General features: G+C 38.8%; 1 protein-coding gene across 1 annotated transcript in view; it reads left to right on the top strand.

Annotated features, from left to right (window-relative positions):
- Positions 1-14,524, top strand: part of cfap299 (cilia and flagella associated protein 299) — an 83,712-nt gene that overhangs the window by 66,437 nt on the left and 2,751 nt on the right. The gene's annotated exons all lie outside the window — the stretch shown is intronic.

Raw genomic sequence — 14,524 nt, forward strand, 5'->3', positions numbered from 1 at the left:
TGCCCAGTTTTTCCTTATTGTCTTGAATAAAAGGAAGATTTTGTTTTGTGTTGTAAAATAACTCCAGTTACAGTAAGTAACTGGAGCTGGATCAGTAAGTCAAAGCTGGATCAAAAAGAAATGTGTCTCAGTAGTAAAGCTCTGAGGAATCATTTAGGCATTTCAGTGGGAGAGAAAAGCCGCCAAATCATTAAATACCAGTCTTTTCCCTTAGAAATCATGACATGCCTACACAAAACAGTCAGAACATTCATGTTTTGCATTCACGTCAACATGAAAACAGCTGTTTTACTGAAAAACATAAAACTGTTGTCTTTCAAAATAACTACCTATTAGTGCTTATCAAGATTAAATCTTTTATTTATTTTTATACAACCCTATACGACCAGTAGGACATCTGGTTCCTGCAACCAGCACAATTTGTATGTTTAGCTGTGGGGCAAGACTTGGCAGCCAGAAATCAAGGAAAAAGATATTTTGATGCAAAAAAATAATTATACGGTCACTTTTTTTAAGCGATTATGTTTTCCTAACTCTTACTGCCATATGTTAAATGCATGGTCGATACCTAACTATTTTATTACTTGCTGACTCTGTGAAATTATGTTTGTTTGCAGTAAAATAAAAAACAGCAACAATTATGTCTAGGTTTAGAAATGTAGAAAAAATACATGGTTAGAGTTGCGCAACAGAAAGCTGCATGGCTAGGTTTAGAAATGTAGAAAAAATACATGGTTAGAGTTGCGCAACAGAAAGATGCATGGCTAGGTTTAGGAATGTAGAAAAAATACATAATAAAAGAGATAATAATCAGGATTTTGAGGATGTTACCGTTACACACCAGCTGAGACGCAGTGTAGCAAAACATTATGGGCGTGAAAACGAAACTTAGAAAATCGGCTCGGCGCATGCGCAAACCACAAAGTAGCAAATCTCGACAAGAAGTAGAAATCGACAGAACACCGGCTTTGACTCATATTCCGGAGCATGGTTAGCCCGCATTACTCGTGTTACCTTGTCTTGCGATTACTGTCGCCCGGCATATCCAAGCGGATGTTCAAAACTTTGCATTACTGCCATCTACAGGACTCATGAGCTATTGCGGTATAAGGTATGCCAAAAAAATCTCTACCGTTGGTGAAAAATATAGCATAAGGTATGATACAGTGCATACCGCCCACCCCTAATGGCTAGGTTTAGAAATGTAGAAAAAAATACGTGGTTAGAGTTACGTAACAAAAAGCTGCATGGCAAGATTTAGAAATATAGAAAAAAATACATGGTTGAGATCCACAGTCACATCACATGAATGCTACCCTGTACAAAATAACAGGCCACAACAAAACAAATTTGGAGACTTAATTGCTACACAACTACATTTTTGCACTGTGGATAAACATGCATGTTCTGAAGTGTGAGTTGGCTGACAGATGAGAGGGACAGTTTGTACTTTATTCTTGGAAGTTGTTTTCGCTTCTTCTGAAATTTAAGTGTCAAACATGGGCAACGTTGTTTTATTTATCCATTTCTTGCCATATGTTCTGACATACTATCTTTCTCGTGGCCTTGAACTCAGCCTCCTCTCTGGTGTGTAGAAGTCCTAACGAGCTGTAGGTGTGAGTCATTGAGCGAGCATGCCTGGAGGTACAACCTACTCCCTAATGATGCTTTTATGAGGCTTCCCCACTCATCAGGTCTCCCTTCCCTCGCCTCTGGTGACATATGACTTCACACTCCCCCTCCGTCTCATTTTTCAACCACTACAACTGTGCTTCATCAGGTTAACACATCTCTCTTGTCTTTATTTTTAACTTTTCTAAGCTTGGGTTTCATGCTTTGCTATCTCTCCTCTTTTCTCCCGTCCTCCACCTCTGTCAACCTCCCCCCTCCCTTTTTTTCATCTCTGTCGGGAACAATAACACCCAGTGTGGTTGCTGCTAAGAGGGAGCAGATGCTGGAGCTGCTGCCCACTCAGTGCACTAAACCTCCCACCGCAGGACTCTGAATCCCGTCCCTCCTCCTCCACTACAGCCACAAAGAACACAGAGCAGTGACATCAGTGCCAGCTCTGGGCTGCACCTCCCACCTCCAGCAAGGAAGGGTGGATAGGTTCACGTGTGCAGTCCTCTTGGACAGCATAGGAACTTTAAAAAACAATATGAGAATGAATTGGTTGGAGATATAAAGGTGTAAAGCATGCTCAAATTTGCAACAAGTGTCATTGCCCATTGAAGTATCGATATTTAACACAGAAAGCATCAGGGTTTTCTATTTTGACATTACCCCTTTCAGTTCAATCTTTTTCAATGTTTTCAGAAAGCTTCAGATTATACGAGGATGATTTGAAGTCTTCCCACTCTCATTTCTTGATGCTGATTTTAACTTCAACATAAAGGAGGCATCATAATGAATTGTTTCAATTTTATGTCAGTAAAATTCTGACTTTGTCTTAAATCAACCTTGAGGAAACTGGAAGAAATACACCTCCATATAAGGAATACATTGTGCACACATATTTTCTCACTGCTTTGAAAGTGCAGCAATACCTGTTTATTTCAGCATGCACACTGGCTGTATGGGTCACATAAGCATTACTTCTATTCAGGTGTGTGCTTTAAGACCCTGACCAACAGGGAAAAAGTGAATAAACTTTTTCTGTTTCCAATATTTTAGTTTCTGGAATTAAAAGGAAATAAAAATGGAAGTGTAGTGTAAATAATGGAATAGGTCATTTTAAATAGGATGTTTTTAAATTTTTGACCAACAACGTAAATGTCTCCACCAAACAAAATCGAAAAGTTATATAATTTTAGGATGATTATGTTTTAGGTGATGTCCAAAATTCTATGCTAACATGGCATTTAGAACACTAAAATAGTACAATAGTAAGGTAAGTTTTGTGTGTGTGTGTGTGTGTGTGTGTGACACCTTGTCATGGGGATTTTTCCACTTTGAACACGACATTGGAATGAATCCTCTATCCTACTGTATAACTTTGTTCAGTAGTGACACACATAAAATAAATTTCTAAGTTGCTTAGAGTAAATGTTTTCACTTTTTTAGGTGTATAGCTTCTATATTAATGCGCTTAAATGCCATCATGTACTGCCAAATTACCATTAATTATTACAAATGTATGGCAAGGGTCTTAATTGTCAATTTTCATCGGGGCATGTTTTATCCAGTTTGCCAAAACATTGTGAAACTGTGCATTTTGAACCTAAACCAGGCCGCATTCCTAACCCTAACCAGGAAGTCTAAATTCCTCCAGCTAACCAAGATGAAAAATGTGTTAGGCTTTGGAGCAAAGGTTGAGGGAAAAGGTGAAGCAGTGACCTATTTGGAAGATCCCTTTTTAGCAGCCAGCACAGTAAATGATAAATTGGCTGTATAGCACTTTTCTAGTCTAGCTGACCACTCAAATGGCTTTTACACTACAGGCCAATTTCACCCATTCACACACAGCACTCCTTAGTCAATAAATTGTTCTAGTATTTTCTATCTATGAAGAAAATTTTTTTTAACGGTCACCTGATTCTGATCTCATGTAAATTAAAAGTAAAAAAAATCATAATTTTAAAAACTTTCATTGTCCTTTGTCGCTACCACATATTTTGTTCTGAACTTAATTATATATCAAATCCATGAATGAAACTTTGTTAGACCTTTGATAGGATACTCCACGACAAAGGCAATCTCAGAATGATGACATGTGAAACTTGTTTGCTTTAGTTGCTGTAACTTCAAGGTAAACTATGGATTATTTTATCTAAATAAAACCAAAACCTGACACTGATACTGCAAATGGACAGGGAGAAACTGGTTTGGTGTTTTTAAAGGCTTTATATGTAGACACAACTCAACACTGAAGTCCTGACCCTCGGCTAATTAACCCACAGATCTGCAGCTCTGCACACAGCTTCCTGCCACTCCAGATGTGCCTACAGCATCTCTGATGTCTATTTAATGTTCCCCAGCAAAGTGACCATCTGTTTATACGCTCTGGCTGTTTCTCTCCTTCCTCTCTTTATCTCTTCCTCTCCTTAGTCCCTGTGTTTAGTCAAGACTTTTAAGGGGCTGGACAGCATCTTACTATATTCCAGTTTTAATTGACTAAGTGCTCTTTTGTACTTTAAAATGTTTATGTTTTGTTGGGCTTGAAAATATGTCTCCTCCTGAAAAAAAAGTATGCCGATTTTATATCGCTTTTAAGATTTTCAACATATCTTTCATACTCAATCGGGTTATTGAAATGCTGTACGATATGGATATTTCCTGTGCTTTCAGTCACCATTGTGTGCATGTGGCGACGGACAGAAACACTGAATGTGATGGATCACCCTGCGCATGCTTCTTCTTGAGCCAAAACCATGTTGCCTCCACACTCAGCCTCTGCAGTGCACCTGTGTGTCTGGCTTCATTTTCTGCTATGAAAATATTTGCACTGCTGTCCCATTTTATTAACTTGTAATACAAAAGAGAAACTGTTCCAAAGTATGATTTAGCGAACCCTTTCTGGTGCATTGTGTCTGAGCTTTAATGGGGGTCGGAGGGACATTCTATCACAGTAGAGCTTGCCAGCTCAATAAATATTTGCTGGTAAGCTGGAACATTCCGTGTTGTCTCTGTTAGTCTTCACACATGGCACGCACATAATTTATTGGCTGGATACTCAGGTTTAAATCAAATTGAACTGTTTGTTCTCAAAGCTGATGTGTTTGAGATGCACTCGGTGTTCCACCAGCATCACAGATCTTCTTTTTCCATGTCATGTTAATTATCAAACCTAATATCTGAAATTCTTACTTGACAGCAGAGTAGAACTGTCAAAGCCTGTCTACTGTGTTATCATACCAAAACAAAATTAGGAGTTAGCGTCCGGTTTTTAAACGTGAGTGAAGGTGTTGAACCGGTTGCCTTTTTTTCCCTAAATCCTTTTAACAATCACTATTTGACCTGTTTGACCATTAGCCTCTGGAGCTCCAGTAACATCGGATACAGGCCGACACCCAGTTCTGTCACTGCATTATGTAATGCTTGTAGAGGCAGTGTGTGTGTGCGTTAGAAGAAGAATGTGTAGATCTGACTGTGGACTCGAAGGCAAACTAAGGCTCTGTTTACATTAATTCATTTCACCATTTCTTCGTGTCGGCGTCTTGCAAACCATTTACATTTACACACAAAGTTGCTGTCCTCTCAATAAAAGCCTAACTGTTTACTCTGAAACGGGGATCAGCTGATTCGCTAGTCACATGACTAATCAGCCATCACATCACATGATCGCCCTTGCTTTATTATTTATTATGCTTTATTATTTATTCTTCGGCGACAACAACTTGGTCCACGAAATTGTCCCACCATGCGCTGCTTCCTCCCGGTCTAACCCAAAAGCGGCGCTCCATGTACGGCTTGCGTTGCTGCAGTGGCTGGGTTCTCATCATAAAAGCTTGTTGAATCTGGCGCCTCCTTGCCACGTATTGTTGTGCACAGCGTACTACCAGCAGTAGGACATGGAGCAGGCTCCCATGCTGATTGTGGTTGTCCATGATTTCCATATTCTTCTCGATGACACGAATAGAAAGGAAGTGTGTAACTGAAGTGAAGCACGCCTGTTTGTTTTTAGTTTCCCAGCACTCAAGTCACATGACCAACGATACCAGCCTAGCGAATCAGGGAGGAGTACATCCGCAGTAGCTAGAGCTCAGCACTGCGGATCCTCGTTTCTCCCCATTTACAACTGCTAAAATCAGCATCGTATGCGAATGCTTACGTGGGCTCCAGCGTCTTTGAGTCCTTCCACCTATGAAGTCGTATTCCAGTATTTTAATGTAAATGGACAGTGCATCCGCGATAGAAACGATATAGAAACAGATTAGTATAAATGGCACCCAAGATTCCCTTCAGTTAAAGTCAGTAAAGTTTAATTTAGGTAACACCAAATTCAAAACAGAGTTGATCTCAAGCCACACAAAAAAGCAAACAAGTGCAAAAACTAAACCAATCAAGATAATTGTGTACATCTTCTAATCGTCTTAAAATAAGTTTTTGTATATATATTTTATCGATGAAATAGTCTTAAACATACAATGCAATACGAAGCATTTTTGAGAGAAATAATTGCATTGCCTTCAGTTGCCTTTTTGTTTCCACAAAAAATTTCCAGTTCAATATTTTTGATCTGTTTGGGATTGAATGCCATTGTCTTTTTTTGTCCTGCCAACAGTATAAATTCCAATTACAGTATATTTAGTTTCAACAGAATGTGAAATAGCTACTTTGATCCACAGCACAAAACATAAAAGGTTTACAAAAAAATGCTCTGAAATTGTAAAATTACTTCACTTTCTGGGCTGCCAGAAATGATTAAGTATTCAACATTGCTCATCAGGCAGTAGGAATGGATGGGCAGTAGTGTCACACCATAGACTACTGTGGAAGAGGAAAGTCTGAGTCCCATCGAAACCAGTGTCGTCTAACAACTTTTCAGTTTTAAACTTTGCTGTCAGTAGTGGCTGGTTAGGGTTAGGTGAGGCTCCTTGGTATAAATAAGACTGCAAGAAAGCTGGGGGGGACAATGGCATTGTTCTAATTTAGTAGAGTCTCAATTAGTCTGGAAATATAGTTTAATAACATATAAGAAAGCATCATTGATAGAGGAGAAAAGGAATAATCCCAAGTTTCTTTTCAGCACTGTATCAGCACAGATCAAGTAAAATAACAGAAAAGGTATAGTTATTTCTACTGATCCACAACATTGAACAATCTAGATTAATACAAACTTAGTAAGCAGTCTGCATGGGTGCTGTTGGCATATGTCTTGATTGACAACAGAGGCCTGAATGCAGCAGTCCATGGCACATGGCGGAGCGTGAAACACACTCTGGGAGTGTTTAACTAGACAAAATGGGCCTACAAGCTGCAGTGAGGGCGCCTGTGGAGGGAATCGTACATGATCGTATGCACGCCTGCTCATGTAGCAGTGTATCGGTCCGCAGACCTTCAAACTCCCTGCAGGAGAGCGTCAGGAACAGACGGTTCAGTTGCAGTTTGTGACAGAGCGTCTTTGACTGCAGTGTGAGAACAAAGCACGGACAAAAGTAAGCGACAAACTTCCAGCTTAACTCAGAGATGATGGTGAGGGATTGTAACTGTTGAGTCTCTGACGCTGCCTTGCCTGCCTGTCTGTCTGAGCTGCTCACCCACTTTAAAGATAATTAACTAATATACTTGATTAATTCAGGAAAAGTTGTGAGAATATCTCATTTAGTATTGGATGTACAAAATACACAATGAGTTCAAATACTGGATCAAACCCTTCCTTTGGAAATATCCAGTTTTCCATAAAAGCTCTTGTGAATTACTGCATTCCCCATAACAAGCTGATATTCAGTTTTAATTGATTTGGATCACTTTATACTATAAATTAGACTTTGAATTCAGTTTTGTTCTACGTTTACCATTTGGATGGCCGAAAGGCAAGGAGATTAATCAGGGTAATCTGCAGAAAAAGAGAGTAGATAGACCAGGCGAGAAGGTGGGGGAAAAGACGTTTTTAATTCAGTGGAAGCTTCTGTTTCACCCACATTTATTTCAATAGATTTCACAGTGATTTCATATAACCAAGCAGCCTGTTGAAATAATGTTGCAAATCATAAGAATTAAGGGGGGGGGGGGGGGGGGGGGGGGTTGTTCTTGATATAAAGAAGAGTGGAGAGGAGAGTGAACTCCTATTTGTCGTTTCATGTTTAAAACTTGTGGGATGTTGGGAGAAATGGCCTTAGTTGAGTAAACAACACAATAGTCAATAACCTGTCCAAAAGCACCCAAGCAGTCTTCACAGTTGTGAATTTAACCCTAACCCTTTAAAAAACATTCATAAATACATTCTAAAATGAAAGCATCAAGGATAAGAAACTGAAAGTAGAGTTGATCCATGGTTAGATATGGGTTGGTGCTCAACTGATGAAACTCCACAATAATTTTAGCTCCTTACAAGGCGCCTCACAGCATTGACGAGGTCTTTGTGATTTACATTTGAAACAGTAACTACTGCCACAAAAAAAAACCTGAATCCACATGGTATTTGCTCTTTTATGATATATATCATTCAGCGCTCAGAGTCCAGCTCCACTGAGCCCTATAATGAGACTGTTGACATTACCCTGGAAAATGACCACCTGGAGATAACAATAGAGCAATACAGTAACTATGGAAAGTGAAAGAATACGGTGCACGTGTCAAACCGTCATGGTAAATGCATTGGGAACCAAGGACCTAAGGCTAAGAGCACCGTCATTGTTTCCACCAAATCCAGGTTCTCACACTTTTACTGGTCCATGTGTCTGGGTGTGGTGCCCTCCAGCTGCTTAAGCTTTCTTTGTGACCAAATATGCACCAACCGTGAAGTTAGTTGCCCCGGTGACCATTCACATAGGACAGTGAGGGAGGAGGGTTCTACGAACACATTTAAGTCACGAATGTACAAGATTTCTTTTCTTTTTTCCCCCCCCCACCACCTTTCCGTCAGTCTTTTTCATGTTCAGTGTTAAAATATCTCACATCTGTCCCACTTCTCTTGCAAATGTAAGTGGTTCACCATGGAGTAAAAGTGGTTTACCAAAGAAATGTTAATTGTTGTATGGCATTTCGGTATAAATAGTCACTGAAACACTGTCAGATTTCATTTACAAAGAGAAGAAGGATGCACACGTCTGAAAGCAAGGCTCAGACAATATAATTTTCTTCAGAGTTTTAAAGGAAAAACCTCAATTTGTATTTCATAATTGGGGCATTTCAGCATTCTATTCTGAACCTGTTTTACTCGGCTCCGTTGGCAGCTGGGAAAAAAATGCCAGACCTCTGGCCATGTCATACCTTATAATTTTATGCATCAGTGTATTTCCCCACACAGTTTGGACCGTTCTGAAGCATACAGGGTATGTTTTTCTTGGAGGAGAAGATTACTCCGACAGCAGGCAGGAGATGCTTGAACGATAGCTGAAACATCAGACAGTATCCAGTGTCACATTTTCTGAGGTCAATTGTAATACCAAGTTCGATACCGATTCTAAAAGACTTGGGACGATGTAAAATGGAAATTCAAAACAGAATGGAGTCATTTTCTAATCTCATAAACAGATATTTAATTAATGATGGAACATAGAAAACATGTCAAATGTTGAAAGTGAGGCGTTTTACCATTTCATGAAAAATATCAGCTCATCTTGAAATTGATGTCATTAAAACCTGTCAAAAAAGTTTGGATGTGACCATGTTGGGCTGAGAGACCATTTTTCTATATGTAGGTTTATTTCTTTCTTTCTTTTTTTTTTTGTCTTCAGTGGTGAAAACAGTGAAAGGGCTGCTGCACTTTTCTGAATCATAGTGAGCATTTTTCTTTCAACTGTGCCATTTAAAGTATGACCTAAATCTGTATTTTTTTTCAGTACATCTATAATTAAACGTGCTTTAGTTATATTCTTGTACATTTTGAGGAATCTCCCTTTTATCAAGTTATATTTCTGTACTTTGGTCAACATTTGTTATTTTTAGTTAAGTTTCCTCAGGGGTAGAATCTGGGTCTCTGTGTCACAACATTTAATTTTGGAGTCGAGAGCCTGACATGGAGATCAACCTGCTTCTATTCTGAATGTCTGTTTTTTAGTGTATAACAGGGAACCAGTCCAGGTAAATATATCGTCCAGATAATAAAGTGACTCCTGTGATTGGCTGGAGTACTTGGCCTCTCCCATCGCTGTTCAAAAACTGACCTTTCTGTAAAGATATGCATTTACATTTCCTAAAATTGCATAGTGGGGGTCTAGGGGCTATGAATAAGGCCACATGGTAAGTAATAGATTGCTTCTACTATGCTGAAATTATTTTTATGGCTCAAAAGCAAATTGTATTGTATTTGTAGACAGCTTGTATGTGCCGTGAGAGATTTCCTCCTAAACTGATTCTGGAGAAAACATCAGCCAAGCAGCCAAAGAGAAAATATTTTGGAGATTTGTGGGAGTCTTCCAATTGTAATGTAAACATTTTGAGATGGACTTAATTAAGATCGGATTTATTGTCATGTAGATACAGGAAAAAATACGAAATTACTCCTCCGCATTTAACCCATCCAAGTTGGCACCTATGCTGCCCTCGCAACAAGTTACTGTGAGAAGCTAAACAGCTAGCGAACAAAATAAAATAGGTCTCCACACAAGGCTTGTTTTTCTTAATTTTGCTGAAGATCTTTTTTGTTTTGTGACTGAAATACACCGAAAAAGGAAAAACAAATTGCTGGACAATACACACGTGTTAATACCACACTTAAATTGATTATGATGATGATGATTGTACTGTGGTGGAGCGCTCACTCGCTCACGTAGCTGCACGTACAATACGAAAAAGATCGTTTGTGATACAGATGTCTCACTCTGACTAGATTTCAAACCCAAAACATTGGAACCGTTTTTAGCATGGAACTACTTTTACTATTTATTAACTGTGAACTTATTTATTACCTTATTTATGTAAATTATTCACAGTATGAAGTGATTACTCTCTTTGACCAAAAGGCATCACAGCATCTGTTGAACACACACATGCACAGGGTTACACACTCATGGGGACAGATGCCAAATAAACTGGAGCGGTGGGCAGCCATTCACAGCGCCTGGGGAGCATGAGGTTACGGTGCCTTGCTCAAGGGCACCTTGGCGTGGCACGGAGGTGGACTGCCACCCCTCCAGCTGTCAGTTCAGCCCCTACAGGTCTCAAACACAGTGTAACTCTTCTCGGATTTACATCGTGTGGCCTCTTAGGTCAGACTTTGTTGTTGGACACCAAGGCTCTCAACCTTCAGTTACAAAGAGTGTGACATACGTTGTTCCACTAAAGATGTGAACAGCTAATAATGAGAATCACTAAAAATCATCACACGTCTGAAGATTAAAGCTTTTTGAAGACACTCTCTGTAATAAGATTCAAAAGCTGTCAGCGCTGTTGTGTTTTGTTGCTCTTTGTAGTCCCAACCCTGTTTTCTAAAATATCGGGTAATAGCGGAAAACAGAATGCAGTGATTTACAGATCCTTTGAACTTTACTTTAATTTCAAATGTCCTCTCATAAAATGCATACTTGCAACATGTTTAAGAATAGTAAAGGGGCACATTTACACTGTACATTGTTCAGTATTTATGGTACCTTTGGAAAAGTACAACTTACACATGAGATGTGCTCCAATGCACGCTTGACAGATGCAGACTTTTAAGAGAATGCTGGATGATTCCTTCGTACTTTAACGTGGAGGACACGACATTCATGAGTTACACAAAGAATTTCATATTTTGACTCAGACAGTTTTCTTCGTTGACAGCCATTTTAGATAAAAGTGTTCTGGAACTTGGTTTTTTTCAGCAGGATTTTATCACCACACGCAAGGATTTCCATGATGGAATCAATTGTTTTACATGAAAGATGATGAAATTGTCAAATTCTTTTTATTACTTTGTGGAGAGATTTTATTCTAACATTTTTGTATCTATTCACACATTTTTTTCCCCAGTCTAATCTCACAAGCAACCATGTAGTTGGTACATTTGCCCACATGTCCAGAGTGTCGTGGTGCAACAACAAAGGCCAAGAAATTGGAAGATGATAATGTTTTCATTGATTGTTGTTCTGTACAAGATATGGAAGTGTTCAGACAGCGTGAAGCAAATCAGCTACAATTAATTCATACATATTTAAGCCTTAGCCCAACTAATTTTTTATTGATATCTTAACCTAAACATGTACTTTATATGTCTAACCTTAACCAACTATGGCTGAGAGCAAAGCAGAAAAGTGACAAGCTGGGTTAGATGGGACTAAAACTTGTTCCTCACTCTAGGCAGTCTGTGGTGTAATGTCCACCCCTGTCTACCTCTTTATAAGCCTTTTGTAACATTTAGTTGTGCACGTTACTGACAGTTTCACATGATGCAAGATGTAAGCTTTGTTACAATTTGCAAAGGAAAATGTAACGGTCTTGGAGCCTTGGAGGTTTAGTAACTTTACTGTTCTTGAGCAAGGGTGACAGTTTCACTTCATTCAGATCATAGGCATATGATAGGTTTGTAGCCTTGTAAGTGTAGAAATTAAAACATTTTTTAGCTATTTCACTCACTGGAGTGAGATTGTGTTGTTTAATTTTACTCCGAAGGTGGTTTAACCCTCCTCATTTTTACTTTTAAACACTTTAGCAGTAGTTTATTATGGATGCCCATGTCCAATTGTTTTTTTAAAAACATGTTGCTCAAATTCAGAATGATCATATGATAATCATGACAAAAAAACTTAAGCGTGCAAGTCTAAATCCAAACACTTTGGACTTGCAGCCGAGTTGCACAATTTTACTTTGCTTTATCAGATATAAAAGAGAACCAAAGAGCAGATTAGATTCATTCAGATGCTGTAAATTAAGCAGCAATTCATTTTGGAATTCAAACTACTCTTTGGTTTCACTTACTTAGTTATTAGTCACAGCTTATTAGACTTACTCAGTAAGTCACAGTAAAGTCATGACTTACTCAATAAGTCACAGAAAAAACAGCGCCCTGAAGATAAAATTGGAAACAGACTTTTTACCTCAGCCCATCTTATCAAAGATATGTCATTCTGCAGGTTGCTTTCCATTTTCCGCAAAGTTCTGTTTTTAAATCTGCAGCTGAATATTGATTCATACAGATTCTACCATCGTGTTGGTGATTAATGTCGGGCCTCTGTGAGAAATGCTGAGTCATGATCTCAGTGCGGCGCTTCTGTTGTTTTAAAGCCTCCTGCAGTCTGAGCCTTTACAGGAAAAATACACCAAAAAAGCACAAAGCTAAAATGTCAGGTAGCCCAAGTTATACTAAGTATCGGTCTTTTCTTTTTCATGAGACCTGACAAAGTCATTTTAACACTTTAGTTCAGATTACATAAAAAAATGCTGTTTCTCTGATTGTTTGAACTTCTATCAACTTCCACGTAAAATTGAAACATGTATGCTTTTTTTGCTTTAATTTCTTTAATTTGGCCCCTTTGACTTTGCTGATTGCAACTAAAACAGTAAAATCTCCAACAGAAGAATATCACTATTTTACATAGTTGTTTTGTGCCCAAATAAACACTTTGAAATTTTTAGATGACAGCCGAAGTGAAGAGGTGCCTAATCAGGACACCAGAACTGACCACCTCCCTTCTGTTTCTCACAGGAAAACATGAAAGGAAATCATTTTTGCACACTCAATGACTTTTTTTTATCAAAATCTAGTGACTTGTCAGACTATTTCTTTTATTTTTTATGATTGAAAAAAGATTACTCATAAAGAAGGACAGTAAGTTGAAGTTATTAGTCCAGCAAGACAAGTGGCAGCACGCATGCAGTGCTGTCTTTGTGGTTTGTCACGACGATGTGTGGTTGAAAAAGGACACAAACAGAGAACTAACTTGCATTGGAGCAGGAGGTTGAAGAAATGACAACGATCTAGTGTTGAGTAAAGGAAACCGAGCAGAATATTTACTGGCATAAGCAATCTCAAAGAAAAGGCAGGTGTGGTAATGAGAAACTGATTCAAGCCGAAGGCAGAAGCAAAATGAACTGGAGAGAACAAAGAAAGGTCTTCACAAAACGTGGAAACACTGAACACTGAACATGGAAATAATGTAAATACTAACTAACAAAGAGCAGGAGTAAAGCAAAACCAGCGGAAAAGATAATTAAGATAAATGTAACCAGAGCACAACAAAAACCATAGGCCGTGTCAGAGAGAGGCTGTGCAATGACATTAGAAAAGTTTCTCTTGAAGTGATGATTTCACATTTAAATGTATTTGAAATCAGTGCAAACATCTTTTACATAAGCTAAGCAGCAACATTAAAAAAATGCACTGAAAATGCAGCCGCTTTGCAGTGTGACAGCAGAAAAAGACAAATCCATAAATGAGAGCTGTTTAATCGGGAATTCAGCTGTATAAACATACAGTGTATGAATGAATGACTGACATCATTTCGGAACATTTAGCAACTTTTCTAGTAGACTTAAGCTGCTGGAAATAAGTGTGAACAGAAGCAAGTGCAACTCTGCCAGCAGATTAAAGGGCATGTTTGGGTGGGTCCAAAAAGACAAAATAGTGCAACACAAAACCACCACTCATGTAGTTTAGTCATACCTGATCACTTCATTGTGTAATTGTCACCAGCCCTCCACAGTTTTGGATTCAAACACAATGGCAGCAACACCACGGAGGCATCTGGGTGGAAGAAGAAACTGGCATGCAATTCTTCCCATGTACTTTAGTGCTGTGTCCAAAAATGAAACAGCCATAGTGAATACTCAAAGCACTTTCCACTGCTATCTGAATGATATTGCCAACCAGTTTTAATTTTCATTGGAGGCTTGCAGTGAGGAGAGTATGTGGTACATCAGTCTAGTAGTAACACTCACTATTAGTGAACACCTTCAAGCTTCATTAATGGCTTAAGGCTCGTGTATACTTCGCAGCAGTGTG

This window comes from Odontesthes bonariensis, chromosome 6 (genome assembly GCF_027942865.1).
Source record: "Odontesthes bonariensis isolate fOdoBon6 chromosome 6, fOdoBon6.hap1, whole genome shotgun sequence".
Classification (NCBI taxonomy): domain Eukaryota; kingdom Metazoa; phylum Chordata; class Actinopteri; order Atheriniformes; family Atherinopsidae; genus Odontesthes; species Odontesthes bonariensis.